Source organism: Macaca mulatta, chromosome 8 (assembly GCF_049350105.2).
Source record: "Macaca mulatta isolate MMU2019108-1 chromosome 8, T2T-MMU8v2.0, whole genome shotgun sequence".
NCBI classification, from domain to species: Eukaryota; Metazoa; Chordata; class Mammalia; order Primates; family Cercopithecidae; genus Macaca; species Macaca mulatta.
The window spans coordinates 121688025-121703890 of NC_133413.1; the positions used below are offsets into that span (position 1 = coordinate 121688025).

At 34.9% G+C, this 15866-nt stretch overlaps 1 long non-coding RNA gene across 1 annotated transcript in view; it reads left to right on the forward strand.

Moving 5' to 3' along the window:
• The first annotated feature begins 2589 nt into the window (after positions 1 to 2589).
• LOC144330551 (uncharacterized) overlaps positions 2590 to 15866 on the forward strand; it is a 96430-nt gene continuing 83153 nt past the window's right edge. The window contains exons 1-2 of the long non-coding RNA XR_013396849.1: positions 2590 to 2644; positions 14665 to 14729. This is a non-coding gene — a long non-coding RNA (uncharacterized LOC144330551). The remainder of the gene's footprint in view (positions 2645 to 14664; positions 14730 to 15866) is intronic.

Sequence of the window (15866 nt, forward strand, 5' to 3'; positions counted from 1 at the left end):
ATGACCTGGATGTGAGACATGGAGTCAAAAGAGATCATTTTGGAGCTTTAAGATTTGATTCCCCCATTGGGCATCAGACACGCATGAGGCCTGTAGCCCCTTGTTTTGTCCAATTTCTCTCATTTGGAATGGGTGTATTTACCCAATGCCTTTACTCTCATTGTATCTAGGAAGTAAATAACTTGCTTTTGATTTTACAGGCTTGTAAGTGGAAGGGACTTGCTTTGTCTCAGATGAGACTTTGGACTTGGACTTATGGATCATTGCTGGATTATGTTAAGACTTTGGGGGATTGTGGGAGGGCATGATTATGATCTGAAACGTGAGGACATGAGATTTGGGAGGGTCCAGGGGCAGAATGATATGGTTTGCCTCTGTGTCCCCACCCAAATTTCACCTTAAATTGTAATAATCTCCACATGTCTCCACACAGGGCCAGGTGGAGATAATTAAATCATGGAGGCAGTTTCCCGCATACTGTTCTTGTGATAGTGAGTAAGTCTCATGAGATCTGATGGTTTTATAAATGGGAGTTCTCCTGAACAAGCTCTCTTGCCTGCTGCCATGTAAGATGTGACTTCGCTCCTCATTCACCTTCTGCCATGACTGTGAGGCCTCCCCAGCCATGTGGACCTGTGAGTCAATTAAACCTCTTTTCTTTGTAAATTACCCAGCCTTAGGTATGCTTTTATTAGCAGTGTGAGAACCAACTTGTTCAGCAAGAAAATTTAGGTTACTATGTGATAAAGGCTGTCCAATAAAAGATGGGTATTTTCACCTATTTACTGAATTGTTGATTTGATAATCATGCAGCTTACCATTGAATGATAGATTTGATTCATCTAGGACCAGTTCCAAGCAAATTCAGAAGACACAAATGGATCTGTTGCATTGATGCCTCTCCCTCAGCTCACTTTTATTTTTTCTTTCTTGAAATGTTCTCCCTAATGAATTGCTGAAAGCTTCAAGTACTGTTAGTACATAGTTCAACATAATTTGTTTACGCTAGTTGTATATTGACCAAAACCTTCTTAAAATTACCCTCAGTTTGAGGCAGTTTCAGATAGGCTTCATCTGGACTCTAGTCCCTTGACATCCTTTTTCTTAGAGCATTTACTTTAACATCATCAACAACAAAAACCTTGTAATTGCAAATGATTTATCACTTTATTTGTAATGTACATCCTTTCCCAGTCTCTTGCTAGAGTTACAATACAGGAATGTCTTTGTCAGGGCCCTAGAAGTCATCCCTATGAAATATAATCATCTAAAAAGGCAGTACCTGTTTTCTATAGGAAGGTCAGAGCCTAATTTCAGTAAGTATCAAAAAGCAAATATATACAGCCTAATCACATTGACTAACATCCCCTAACACTGTCTAGTACTTCTTTTCATTAGCTCACCCCAGCATTTGAAAACACTAATACCTTTTGTTACCGTAAAGCTGAGTTGAATTTCTCTCCCCTGCTGTGAGTCATAAAATCTTTCTTGCTTGTTAACTCTTCTCATATACATTTTTTCTTTAGTAAGAATGGCTATAGCAGTAAAACGTGACCTAAAGGTGGCAGAAGAGAACTCTGGTCACAGGGAAGAGACAGCATGTTGTTCATTTCAAATGAAAGAAAAAATGATCTGAGTGAGTAGTTACATACTGACACCTGTGACAGATAGGGCAATGGAAAATGTCTGCTTGATCAAGATCCTGGGGGAAATTAATATTGTAATATTGAGACAAAGAGATCTGAAAAAGAAGAATGTAGATGAATGGATTAGAGTAAGCATAATATATACGGTTTAGGTGAATTACATTAATACCCACTAAGAAACCATTCATCACAGAGATGACACTCAAAAACCAAACAGGGTCAATTTGGCCTCTGTGTGCCAGTTTGCCTTTTTCCTTGTTCATTCCCATATCAGTAAAATAGGCCCAGGAGGGGCATATCTATTTTGACAGGGATGGAGACTGTGTACAAGTTCAAGAACTATGGACTTTTTCTCACCGGTGACAACCTGGCTATTATCCCTGATGAATTTCAAAATTGCCAGCAACAAAACCAGGCACTGACCCCTTCAGGCAAATTCTTCTGGATCACTGAAAAAGCCAGACCGCACATTTAGTGACACGAGGCGTGAAAAACAAAAACAAAAGCAAAAAAACTCAGGCTGAACCAGTAAAATGGGGGATGCAGGCTCTCTAACAGCCTGAACACAGGATGGTTTCTTGCCCAACCTTGAGACGTCGGACATTTTATTTGTCTCTCCTTCTCCCAGCTGTTGTGAGTCTTCATGTGTGCACCGACGGCAACAGAATTTGTTGCCCTTCCTGAAGGACCTCAACTGTTTTTGTTACTCAGAGTAGAAAGAACGAGGCAAGATACTGTGCCTTTCTTACAGCAATGTCACTCTTCTTTCCACTCCTGCACCAGCAAGAGAAGCTTTTTCTGGACATTCCCAGCCCTCCATCTTTCTCATGAGAACTCAGGGAGATCTTTGGAGAATAGCCTTCAACGTCGTAGAAATTCCTCTGGGCTTCTATACTCACATACTAGATCACATTTGGCCTTTGGCAATTCAGTAAACATTTTAGCAATTTCTTCTTTCCTGCCTGTCTGAAGACTTTGTCCTCTTCCTGCTGCCAAAGGTTTGCAGTGCTCATTTTAGGTGCTGGCTTCTTTAGCTTTCAGGCTGGTTGATTGTCATATGAACTCAGGTCTCTGCCAGGTTTAGAAAAAGTTATTATTTTATAGATTACCCAGCTGTGTCTAGTTGTCAGGGTGGGAATGATGTACTTTCTGGTTTTCTACATGCTATGCAGGAGATGGAAGTGTTTGCCTTCAGCATTTCCTGCAGTGCAGTTCTCCAGGCATCATCATCTCTCTGCTTTTGCCCATCTGTTAATGTCTTCATTTCACATTACCTTTTAAAGCATACATTAACTATGTATTTAAAGAGTTGATTGACAGTTCTTTCTTTTCGTTTGGCACATTAAAGATGCTTCTTTGCTGTTATTTGAATTGCTTATTTTCTGAGGAGAAGTCTCAGGTCAGAATTTAAGACTGTTCCTTTGTATGCATTGTATTTTCATATCAAAATTCTAACAGTTTTTCTTTATATCTTTCTTTTATGAATTTGATTATGATGTGATTTTGTGTGATATTCTTTGGATTTATTTTACTTAGTGTTTGTTGATCTCCTAGTTTTGGTACATTTTCCTTCAGACCAGGAAACTTTTAGGGTATTATTTATTCATATATATTTTTATGTGCCCCTCCCTTAGGGAACTACGGGAACATTTATATTGGGTGGCTTGATAAGATGCTATAGATTAGTGACAATCTGTTTATATTTTATTTTTTTTCCTTTCTCTCTTTGTGATTCAGTTTAGGTAGGTGCTATTGTTGTCACATAGCTTAGTGATTTTTTTCCTTCTGCCACCTCTCATGTGATCTAATTAAGAAAAATTTCACTTAAGACATTTTATTTTCATTTCTACCTTTCCCATCTGTTTCTCATTCTAGTCTTGTTATATTCACTCATTGTTAAAAGTATCAAGCACATTTATATTAGCTGTAGCTCCTTAATGTCATTTTTTGTCAGTCCCATCTCTGTCATTTTTTTTAAGCCCTTCTGTCAGTTGTTTATGTTAATTCATAATTTCCTCCTGATTATGACTAAATTTTTTCTGTTTCTTTAATTTATAATAATATATAATTAGACGCAGGCATTGTTGTTAGATTGTTGCAGTTTAGATTTGCTTTTCTTCCTTTAATGTAACTATCAAGTTACTAGCAAATCAGATCCACTGTTAAGGAGCTTGTTTATAAATTTTGTTAGCGAAGTCTGCAGTGGCCTTTCCTTGGCTTAATTTCCCCTTACTGCTAAAGCATGTTTATTCCTAGTTCTCTACTGATTGCTCCAAATGCTCAACGAGCTCTCTTGATTCTGGCTATATGAACTTAATCTTCTCACACTCTATGTGAGCTCTGGGCATCAGTCATGATTGGCAGCTGTTTGTTTGTTTGCTTGTTTTGAGGGGTGCTGGTGGCATTTATGCATGATCAGAATATTTTAAGTCAAAGAATCCAGAAGATTTATTGTAGTTTAGCTCATTCTATAGTTCTCCCTCAAGTCAGATATCATGCCTACAATTTCCAGGTACTATTTTACATTTCAAACTCCAGTCTCTGTCTCCGAGGCTCTGAGATGGCCATTGTCTACTTAGGCTTCCCCTTTCTGATGTGGGGATTCAAAAATATCCTCAGGCACAAAGTCAGGGCAGTGTTAATATGCACCTCCAGTTTTGGGGGGCTTTTTTCACTTTCAGGGATCACAGTCATGTCCTCCTGCTGACCAATAACTGTTCACTTTTCTAATGTTTTAATGCATATGGTAAATCTAGTTTCAGGTACTCTACTACTTTTATAGTTCAGGTAACTGAGGAAAAGAACATGTAAGTATTTCCCCAAGGTCGATTTGTCAGAAGGTTTTACAAAGGCAAAAGTGTTTTCTGGCACGTTCAGGATCTGGATCTCAGGAAAAGAGGAGTTGAAAATCTAGGGGATAAATTTTCTTTAAATTGAGTCAGGTGAAATGGCACACAATACTTTTACTTAGTTTTCAGTTGTACGAACTTAGACATATGATCAAAAGTAGCAATTTGTTTAAAGAGATGAAAAATATATTCTATATCTAGATAGCCATAGGTCTAGGTTATTCTCTACTGTGCAAGAAAGAAGGAAACAAATTTAATCAATAATTCCACAATTAATTATGGCATATTCTAAAATTTATTACATGCATATTAAATGTTACACTAAGATGGTATAAATGACTCGTTAATACAAAATATATTGTATATGATTAATTTCAATTAATTTATTGATGGAAATTTTATTTTGAAAAGACATTGGACAGTACATTTTAAAAAATTTTCTAACCCTAAAGAAATTTTATACATTATTATATTTCAGTTGTATATCAATGGGCATGGAATTTACAAAGTTGAAAGGTCAATTTTTAAAATTTTTCTATAGTAAGTTTAGATCTTTCTGCCTTGTATTTGTGGGAAGAAAACATTTTCTGACATTCCCCCAGTAGAGTGGAGCTTACTTTTTTCTTTTTACCAGAGCAGGATCCTGTGTACAAACTGGTTTCTTTTTGCTCCTCTATGAGTTAACAGTTTTTGCTTCTGTCCCACTCTCAAAAATAGTGTACTTTTGCCAAAGACTGGAAATATAAGGGTTTACTACCCTTCACTCGGTGCCAAAATATCGTTGCTTGTTTTAGACCAAAGATTTTGGTCAGGTAAGGAATAAGTATACTCCCAATTCTAAAAGATTTTATGTATGATTGATCTTTTTATTGTTTAAATATTTGCTAGAATCCAGCAATTATGCTATTTGGGCCTGAGTTTTCACTCTAAAATTATGTTCAAAAGCAAATTCTATTTATTTAGAAAGGTAAAACTACTCAGATTTACTATTCTTATTTCAGTTTGATAATTTATGTTTTAGAAGAAACTTGCTTAGATAAATTAAACAATCATATGGCACCAATTAGTTTATATAATCACCCATTATCAGCTTAAATTCTGTAGTACCTCTAGTGCTATCTGATGTTTATTTTTTATAAACTGGTATATTTTGTTTATTTTTATATACTGGTATATTTTGTCTCTCTCTCTCTTTTTTTTCTTAATAAGTGAAATTAGAATTTTATCAATTTTGTTAGTCTTTTCAAAGAACTAGATTTTCATTTTATAGGTTTTCTCTATTATTCGTTTTCCCCATTAATTTATGTCCACTCTTTTTTTCAATATGTTTTGGTGTTTCCTTTATCCACTTTGGATTTATTTTGGCTTTTTATTTCAGGCTTTCTAAGACGTATGCCTATTTCATTGATGTTTATATGTTTCTTCTTTCCCACCAGAAAGATTTAAAGCTATACCTATTCTTCTAATAGCTGGTTAATTTTATAGCATAAAAGTCTGAGTTTTGTTTTCATTTACACTGTTAGGCTATTTCCTAATTTCCTCTGTGATTTTTTTCTTTGGTCCATAGTTGACAGCGCTGTTCATATCTTCTTTATACTTATTTTTCCTCTTTATTTATTTTATAAATTACTGAGTTAGGGTGAAAAATTCTGTGAACTTTTACTTTTGTACTCTAGGTGCATGAAATTTTGTTTCGTGTACTTTGAAATCTCTTTTTAAGTATACACTTATTTAAGATTATTGTATCTCTTTGATTAATCAATTATTTTGTTACACGTCCTCTTAATCTGTGATAATACTCACAGTTTTGTAGTCTATTTTTCTGACTTTGGCATAGCCACACCAATTTTCATAGTGTTTGCATTTTTTTCATGGTTTTACTTTCCAAATGTACTTAATAAAAAAACAAAAACATGTATAGATGGGTTTTGCTTTTATCTGAAAGTCTCTGATTTTTCATAAAAATGCTTATGTTTATATTTATTCTTACAAAGTATTAATAGAATCTATGTAAATCTTAGTCTTAAAGCTTTTTGATTGAAAACTTTACTTCCATCTTATTTAATGTAACTATATGGATAGATTGAATTAACTGCTTTGCTGTTTATTCTTTCTTCTTTTTTCATCTGACTCATTTTTTAATGCTTCAATACCTTTTGAACAATAAGGCTTAAAATTCACACTGGCTAGCTGCCCATCTCCAGGCTTCCTACAGGGCTGCTTTGGCTGAATGAAGAGAGGGTCTCATGCCTTCCTTTCTACCTGCTGGACAGTCTGTTTCCTTTCACTGTTCCTCTTCAGTTTCAGAGTTTCAGACATCTTCTCTCCCTTTACAGTACAAATAAAATAAAATAAAAGCTTTAATATGCTAAAAAGTGTAGATGCTTACCCTAGTCCTATATTTATTCTCTACCTTCAAGCATAATTCCAATTACCTTTCTAGAAATTATACCTGCTTTGTCTACTGGAGACAGTCAGCTGAATCATCTTGCAGAAACATTGAGCTTTAGCACTCAAGGGCCCCGAGACAGCTGTATTCAACAATCTTATTGCATGAAAGAAGGCACTAGCACAGAGAGGGGTAAGACCTGAGTGAAGTCACAGGGTTAGCAGCATGGCTGAGGCTAGTACTGTTGCTCCAAGCTGGATGCTCCCTTTACTCCTCTGCTTCTTGCAGGGGGTGCTCTGGGGAGCATTGTCTTAAATGCTTATTGGACCAGCTGTATCTCAGGTGAATCAGCCTCAAAAGAATTGTTAAGGATAAAGTAATTTGTAATTCAGAGGCCCCAAGAGAAAGGTGCTTGTAAGATGACGAAAGAGGCAGATCCTGCTTCTTACCCTGTCCCTTCCTCTGTCCCCTAAAAGCTTGTCAGACTGGATGCAGGAGGTGAAGGGATCACATGAGGGATCAATGAGGGTTTGGCGGTGAGATGAGCTGCTGCTCTCTTCTCTGTCAGGTCCAGCTTCAGGAATATCCAATCCCATCTGCCCACTCCCAATGAGCAAATTGGTTTGTAAATCCTAAGGCTTATCATTGCAAGAACCTGCAGCCTCAGGGGAGTTCTGAGGGACACAGACATTGCAGACTTTTTCACCAACCAGGAAAACTTTTCAGACATCACCCAAGAGGTCAAGCTGAAGATGTAAAAGGTGGTCCATAAGTCCATGCTGCAACTTGATGAGAAGAGTGAGGCAGCTGCCACCACTGGGGATGTCCTAAAGTTGACGTTCAAGCCTCTCATTATCATTTTCAACAGGCCCTTCATTGTGATGATCTTTGACCACTTCATATGCAGCAGTCTTTTCCTGGGCAAGGTCATTAGCCTAACCTAAGGGTATGCCCACCCAGGAGCCAAGGCACCATGTGACTTTGGGCATCAGAAACAACGTCTTGGGGAATGGGAGATTTCCCCAATGTTTTACGTTTTTTCCTGAAATCCAATGAGAAGTGTCTTTATCTTTAAGCATCTTGTAATAAATAAATGCTATTAGTGGGGGGAAAATAATATAAGGTGAAGTTTTTATTCTTTATCTTGTTATTTTGGAAGACAAGAAGGACTTCCTCATTCCTCTATATTCTAACTAGAAATGGGAACACATTTTATGTTCAAGTCTGCAAAATCTATTTGGCTTAGATTTTATGTTCTTCTCTATGGATCTGATAACATCTTTTTTGCATTAAAAAATAATTTCATCTTCGTGTGTGTGTGTGTGTGTGTGTGTGTGTGTGTGAGAGAGAGAGAGAGAGAGAGAGAGAGTTTCTTCTTTTTTTTTTTTTTTTTTTTTTAAATAGCCTTGGAGTACCAGTGGAATTTTTGGTTACATGGATGAATTGTACACTGGTGAGGTCTAGGATTTTAGTGCACCTGTCACCTGAGTAGTACACATTGCATCCAATAGACAGTTATTTGTCCCTCATCCCCCTCCTACCCTGCCCCCTTCTGAGTCTCCAAACTCTGTTATACCACTCTATATTCCTTTGTGTACCTGTAGCTTAGCTCCTACTTGTAAGTGAGAAAATAGAATATTTGGTTTTCCATTGCTGAGTTGCTTCAGTTAGAATAATGACCTCTAGTTCCATTCAAGCTGCTGCAAAAGACATTATTTTGTTCTTTTTAAGACTGAGAAGTATTTCAAGACATATATATACATATATGTATATAAACACACACACACACGCACATATATATCTCCTAAGGATTATCTCAAGAGCCTACAACCTCAGGGGAGTTCTGGGGGACATGGACATACACAAAAATATATATGTAAATATATATAATATATGTATTTATATATTTATGTTTATAAATAAATATATATATACTGTTTTTATACAAAAATATTTTCTTTATCCACTCATTGGATGATGGGCACTTAGATTAATTCCATATCTTTCCAATTGTGAATTGTGCTGTGATAAACATGTGCACAGATGCGTTTTTGATATAGTACTTTTCCTTTGGGTACTCAGTAGTGGTATTACTGAATAGAATGGTAGATCTAATTTCAGTTCTTTGAGAAATCTACATACTGTTTTCAATAGAGGTTTTAGAGGTTTTACTAATTTACATTCCTACCTGCAGTGTAAAAGCATTCCTGTTTTACCACATACACACCAACATCTATTGTTTTTTTAACTTTTTAAGAATAGCCATTCTGGGTAGGGTAAGGTGGTATTTCATTGTAATTTTAGTTTGCATTTCCATGATGATTAGTGATGTTGGGCATTTTTTCACGTATTTGTTGGACATTATACATATTATTTTGAGAAATATCTATTCATGTATCTTGCCCACTCTTTGATGGGATTTTTTTTTCCAGATGATTTCTTTGAATTCCTTGTGGATTCTGGATATTAGTCCTTTGTCAGATGCATAGTGTGTGAATATTCCTATTCTGAAGGTTTTCTGTTTATGCTGATAATTATTCATTTGGCTGTACAGAAACGTTTTAGTTTAATTAATTCCCATTTAATTACTATTGTTTTTATTGCACTTGCTGTTGGGGGTCTTAAACATAAATTTTTTGTCCAAGCCAATATCCAGAAGATACATTTTCCCAGATTATCTTCTAGATTTATTATGGTTTTAGGCCTCAGATTTGAGTCCTCGATTTATCTTGAATTGATTTTTGTATAAGGTGGAAGAGAGGGATACAGTTCCATTCTTCTATATGTGACTATCCAGTTTTCCCACCATTATTTATTAAATATGATGCATTTTCCCCAATTTGTTTTTGGATGCTTTGCCAAAGATCAGTTGGTTGTAAATGTTTGAGTTTTTTTTCTGGGTTCTCCATTCTGTTCCATTGGTCTGTGTATTTACTTTTATACCAGTACCATGCTGTTTTGGTTACTATAGGCTTGTAGTATAATTTGAAGTCAGGTAATATGATGCCTCCAGATTTGTTCTTTGTGCTTAGGATTATTTTGAGTATTTGGGCTCTTCTTTGGGTCCGTATTAATTTTAGGATTGCTTTTTCTAATTCTGCGAAAAATGATGTTGGTATTTTGATAGGAATTGCATTGAATCTATGGATTGCTTTGGTCAGTATAGGCATTTTTACAGTATTGATTCTTCCGATCTTTGACTATGAAATATATTTCTCTTTGTTTGTCATCTATTATTTCTTTCAGTAGTGCTCTGTAGTTCTCTTTGTAGAGATCTTTCACCTCTTTTGCTAATTATATTTCAATTGTTTTTGTAGCTATTTTAAAGGGACTGAGTTCTGGATTTGATTCTCGGCTTGGTCAATGTTGGTGTATAGCAATGCTACTGATTTTTGTACATTGATTTTTTATCCTAAGGCTTTACTTATTTCATTTATCAGATACAAGAGTGCTTTGGATGAATCTTTAGAGTTTTCTAGGTATAAGATCATATCATTGGCAAACAGAGATAGTTTGATTTCCTCTTTTCCAGTTGGGATGCACTTTATTTCTTTCTCTCGCCTGATTGTTCTAGCCAGGACTTCCAGTACTACTTTGAATAGAAATGGTTAAAATGGGCATCCCTGTCTATTTCTAATTCTTAGAAAAAAAGTGTTTCAACTTTTTCCCATTCAGCATGATGTTGGTTGTGGATCTGTAATATATGACTTTTATTACTTTCATATATGTTCCTTCTATGGCTAGTTTGTTGAGATTTTATATCATAAAGTATGCTGGATTTTATTCCATGCTTTTTCTGGATCTACTGAGATGACAATATGGTTTTTGTTTTTAATTCTGTTTATGTGATGAATAACATGATTGACTTGTATATGCATATGTTGAGCTATCCCTATATCACTGGAATGAAACTCACTTGATCATGGTGATTTTTTTTTATGTACTGTTGAATTCAGTTTGCTAGTACTTTGTTGAGAAGTTTTGCATTTATATTAATCAGATATATTGGTCTGCAGTTTTTTGTCGTTATGTCCTTTGTTGGCTTTGGTATCAGGGTGATTGATAATGGCATCATAGAATGTGTTAAGAAGGATTTTTGAAATCTTTTCAATCTTTTGGAATAGTTTTAGTGGAATTTATACCAATTCTTCTTTGAATGCCTGGAATAAATCAAATGAATTCATCTGTTCCTGGGCTTTTTTTGTTGTTGTTTTTGGATTTCTTTATTTTATTACTGACTCAATCTCACTGCTTGTTATTGGTCTGTTTGGAATTTCTATTTTTTTCTGATTTAAGCTGAGGGTTGGGGAAAATGTTACATGTTTTTAGAAATTTATGAATTTCCTCTAGTCTTTCTAGTTTGTGTGCATAGAGGTGTTCATATCAGTCTGGAATGATATTTTTTATTCCTGTGATGTCATTTGTGATCTTCCTTTCTGATTGAGCTTATTTAATTTTCTCTCTCTTTATTTTTTTTTAATCTAGCTAGTGGTCTATCAATATTGTTTATCTTTTCAAATAATCAGTGGTATATTCATTGATCTTTTTTACTTTTTTGTTTCAATTTCATTTAGTTTTGCTCTGATTTTTGTATTTATTTTCTTCTGATAGTTGGGGGTTTGGTTTTTCCTTGTTCCTCTAGTTCCTTGTGGTATGGTATGATGTTAGGATGTGAATTTCTGATAATTCAGATTTTTCTGATTTAGACATTTAGCACTATAAACTTTCCTCTTAGCATTGTGCTGTATCCCACAGATTCTGATAAATTGTGTCACTGTTGGCATTCATTTCAAAATTTTTAATTTTCATCTTGATTTCTTCATTAATCCTGAAATCATTCAGGAGTAGATTGTTTAATTTCCATGTATTTGAATAGTTTTGAGAGTTCTTTTTGACTTATTTCTAGTTTTATTTTACTGTGGCCTAAGAAGATATTTAATATGATTTCTATTTTCTTAAGTTTATTGATACTTTATTTTGTGGCTTCTCATATGGTCTATCTTGGAGAATGTTCCTTGTGCTAATGTAGTTTTTGGGTAGAATGCTCTGTAAATATCTGTTCGGTCCATTTGTTCTAGAGTACAGGTTAAATTCAGTATTTCTTTCTTTCTTTCTTCCTTTTTTTTTTTTTTTTGGAGACAGAGTTTCACTCATTTCCCAGGCTGGAGAGCAATAGTGTGATCTTAGGTCACCACAACCTCTGCCTCATGGGTTTAAGCGATTCTCCTGCCTCAGCCTCCTGAGTAGCTGGGATTACAGACATGTGAGGCATGTGCCACCATGCCTGGCTAATTTTGTATTTTTAGTACAGACAGGATTTCTCCATGTTGGTTAGGCTTGTCTTGAACTTTTGACCTCGGGTGATCCGCGTACCTCAGCCTCCCAAAGTGCTGGGATTACAGTCATAAGCCACCGCGCCCGGTCTAAATCCAGTATTTCTTCGTTGAGTTTCTGCCTCTATGATCTTTCTAGTGCTGTCAGTGGAGTGCTGAAATCCCCCACTCTTATCGTGCTGCTATCTCTTTTCCTACCACAGTAGTAATTACTTTATGAATCTGGAACTTCAGAGTTAAGTGCATATATATGTATAGTTATTATATCCTTTTGTTGAATTGATCCTTCTGTCATTATGTAATGGCCTTTTTTGTCTTTTCTTTTTTTTTCTTTTTTTTTTTTTACTGTTGTTGCTTTAAAGTCTGTTTTATCCAATATAAGACCAGCTATCCCTGTTCACTTTCAGTTTCCATTTGTGTGAAATATCTTTTTTCACCCCTTTACCTTGAGTCTATAAGAATCCTTACATGTTAGGTTTGTCTTATGAAGACAGCAGCTATTTGATTTGTGAATTTTTAAATTCATTCTTCCAATCTGTATATTTAAGGTAGATCATTTAGACCATTTACATTCAATGTTAATATTGAGATGTGAGATACTGTTCCAGTCATCATGTTGATTGTGAACTAGTGACTTTGTTTTCTTCTTTGTGTTGTTGTTTTATAAGTGTTGTGATTTTATGCTTTCAGGAGTTTCTATTCTGGTGTGTATTAACCTTGTATTTCAAGATTTAGAAAACCTTTTAGTATTTCTTGTAGGATTGATCTAGTATTAATAATTTCACTCCACATTTGCTTGTCTGACAAAGACTTTATTTCTCCTTCATTTATGAAACTTAGTTTTGCTGGATACAGAATTCTTGGAGGATTGTTACTCCATTTAAGGAGACAAAAGATAAGACCTCAAGCCCTTCTGGATTGTAAAGTTTCTACAGAGAGGTCTCCTGCTAGACTGGTAGTTTTTCCTTTATAGGTTATCTGCTTATTTTTTTTCCTTCCTGCTTCTAGAATTATTTTCTTCCCATTGACTTTAGATAGACTGATGACCATAAGCCTGGTGGTGTTCCTTTTGCAGTGAGTCCCCTTTTGCAGTGGGCTTATTGTATTTGGATATTTAAATCTGTAGCAAGGCAAGGTACGTTTTCCTTAATTAGTCTCTCAAATAGATTTTCCAAAGTTTTACTTTTTCTTCTCTCTCAGGAGCACCTGTATTTTTTAGGTTTGGCTATTTTATTTAACCCCATGTTTCTTGGAGACAGTTCATTTATTTAAATCCATTTTTGTTTATTTTGTCTGATTGGCTTAATTCAAAAGACACAACAATGAAAATATTTCTTCTACCTGGTCTATTCCATTGTTTGAGCTTTCCACTGCATTTTATATTTCCCTAAATGTGTCTTCACATTTTCAGAAATTCTGGTAGGTTTTTCTTTAAAATATCTATCTGTTTAGAAATATTCTTACTCATATCCTGATTTTTAAAAATTTGTTTATGTTGGCTTTCACCTTTTTCTTGTATTTATTTGAGTAACTTAATAATCAACGCTTTGAATTATTTATCTGATGTTTCTACAGTTTCATTTGGATACACTAATAGATAGATAGTTTGATATTTTAGGGGATGTTTTAGACCCTGTTTTTCATATTGCCAGAATTATTTTTCTGGCTCCTTCACATGTGGACAGACTATTCTTCTAATGACGTTTGAACTCATTTTTGATTGAGCTAGGTTGTCTTTTTAATTTCTGTTTTCCCTTAAGGATGTGACTTTAATGTTTATAGTTTATTGTCACCTAGCTGCAGCTCCGTGTGCTTTCAGTGGTGCAGACTCGGTATGAATCCCTTGGTTATAGAGAATCTTTGTTCAATGGCTTTCTCAGATGGTGGTTGTGGTGGTGATGTGCTGGATGTGTGAGCAGGTTCACTGTCTCCTGTAGGGAGTTTTTAGTCTGGTTCACAATTTAGGCTGCAGCCTGCTGCTTCTTTCAAAAGATCTGTGGTTTCTTTCAGTTTTTCTGTTAAGTTACTTCGTTGCTTCTGAAAAGAAACTGCTTTTCTTGTGGCTACTGAAAATGAATTCCTCCTTTCCCCTGAAAGCAAAGTAGTCCTATGGCCAGCAGCTCTCACTTGGAGAAGACCACACAGCTCCAGCAGGGCAGTCTTTTGTCTCTTGATCTCCCCTTAAATGTGATGACACACACTAACCCCGGCGATCTCTTGAAACATGTCCTCAAGCATTCAGCACCGTGGTGCGTCAAGACAGCCTGCCCAATCCAATTGCTGGGGCTGGATGTCTCTTAGGGATTGAAGGCTGAAGGGAGGATTGAAACTGGAGGTCTGGGAACTCCCAGTCAAGTAACCTGAGTAACAGTTTCATCTTCTGAAAAAGGTCTTTTTCTTGATTCTAGGTTTTATATGTTTATCTTAAACATTTATATTCCTCAAAGATCCTCTAAACTAACTACAAGCTCCTCCACATCATCAGGACAAACACTATTCTAACTCTCAAAAGGTAAGTATAGTAAGTATCATGGTAGTGGAATTAAAATATGTAATTGCTACATTTTAAGTTATTAAGTTATAAGGTCAAATTTCAGAAAGAGGAAGAGTAAGTAGAAATGGAATTGCTTGGGAATGTTTGCTTAGTTATATTACATTTCTTAACCAACAATAAATAAAACAACATACTTTAACCATTTCTAATTGCTTTCACTTTGTAAATGGTTTCAATCTATCGTCATCTACTTTTTAATATCTATAACCATTAATACAATAATTTTCAGATTTTCAAAATGACAAATGCTAGTATTTTTATCAGAAAGTTTTAGGATGTTCCAGATTGACCAAATATGTTGTTTTTTCCCTTGCTAACGTAGAAAGCTAAGTCTTTAAGTTGCCTTATGTCACATATGACACCTCCATATTATAATATGCGTGCTGTCAATGTCCTGGGGATAGAAATGATATGTCTAGTTCTGAATTTCAGCAATTTTTACATTCCAGAGTTATAAAAATTAGTCAAACCATTGTAAAGATTATATGTTTCATAAGAAAATGAAATATGCACTTAAAATGTAAAAAAACAAAGTCTTATGGCACTGAATATACTTTTCCTAAATCTCTTAACTTTATAGGGAAATTTATTTCACTAATCCTTTTTTATGTTCTTCTAGCAGTTGTTTCTAAAACACTAAGTTATAACTTCATACAACTATTTTAACTTGGATACTATAAGTTATTGAAAAGTCTCTATATATTTATATGATAAATGTATGCAGATGTATACAGATTATACAAAATATATCAATTTTATAAGGCAACAAATATCATAAGTGTTGTGCAAAAGATTTAAACAGACACTTCACAAGAGAAATATAGAAAAGTCGAATAAACCAAATAAAAATTCTCAAAATAAGTGGTCATTGGGCAATGCAAATTTAAACTACAATGAGATATCACTACACATCTTTCAGATAAGAAAAATTTTAAATATCTGATAATTTCAAGTGTTAGCAAAGATGAGAAACAACTAGAATCCTCATAGCTGGTAGAAAAAAATAACTATTTGAGAACCTATTATTTTATAATATTAACATAGACTTTGCATATAATCCAACAATTCCACATCTAGGCATTTACAAGTAAGAAA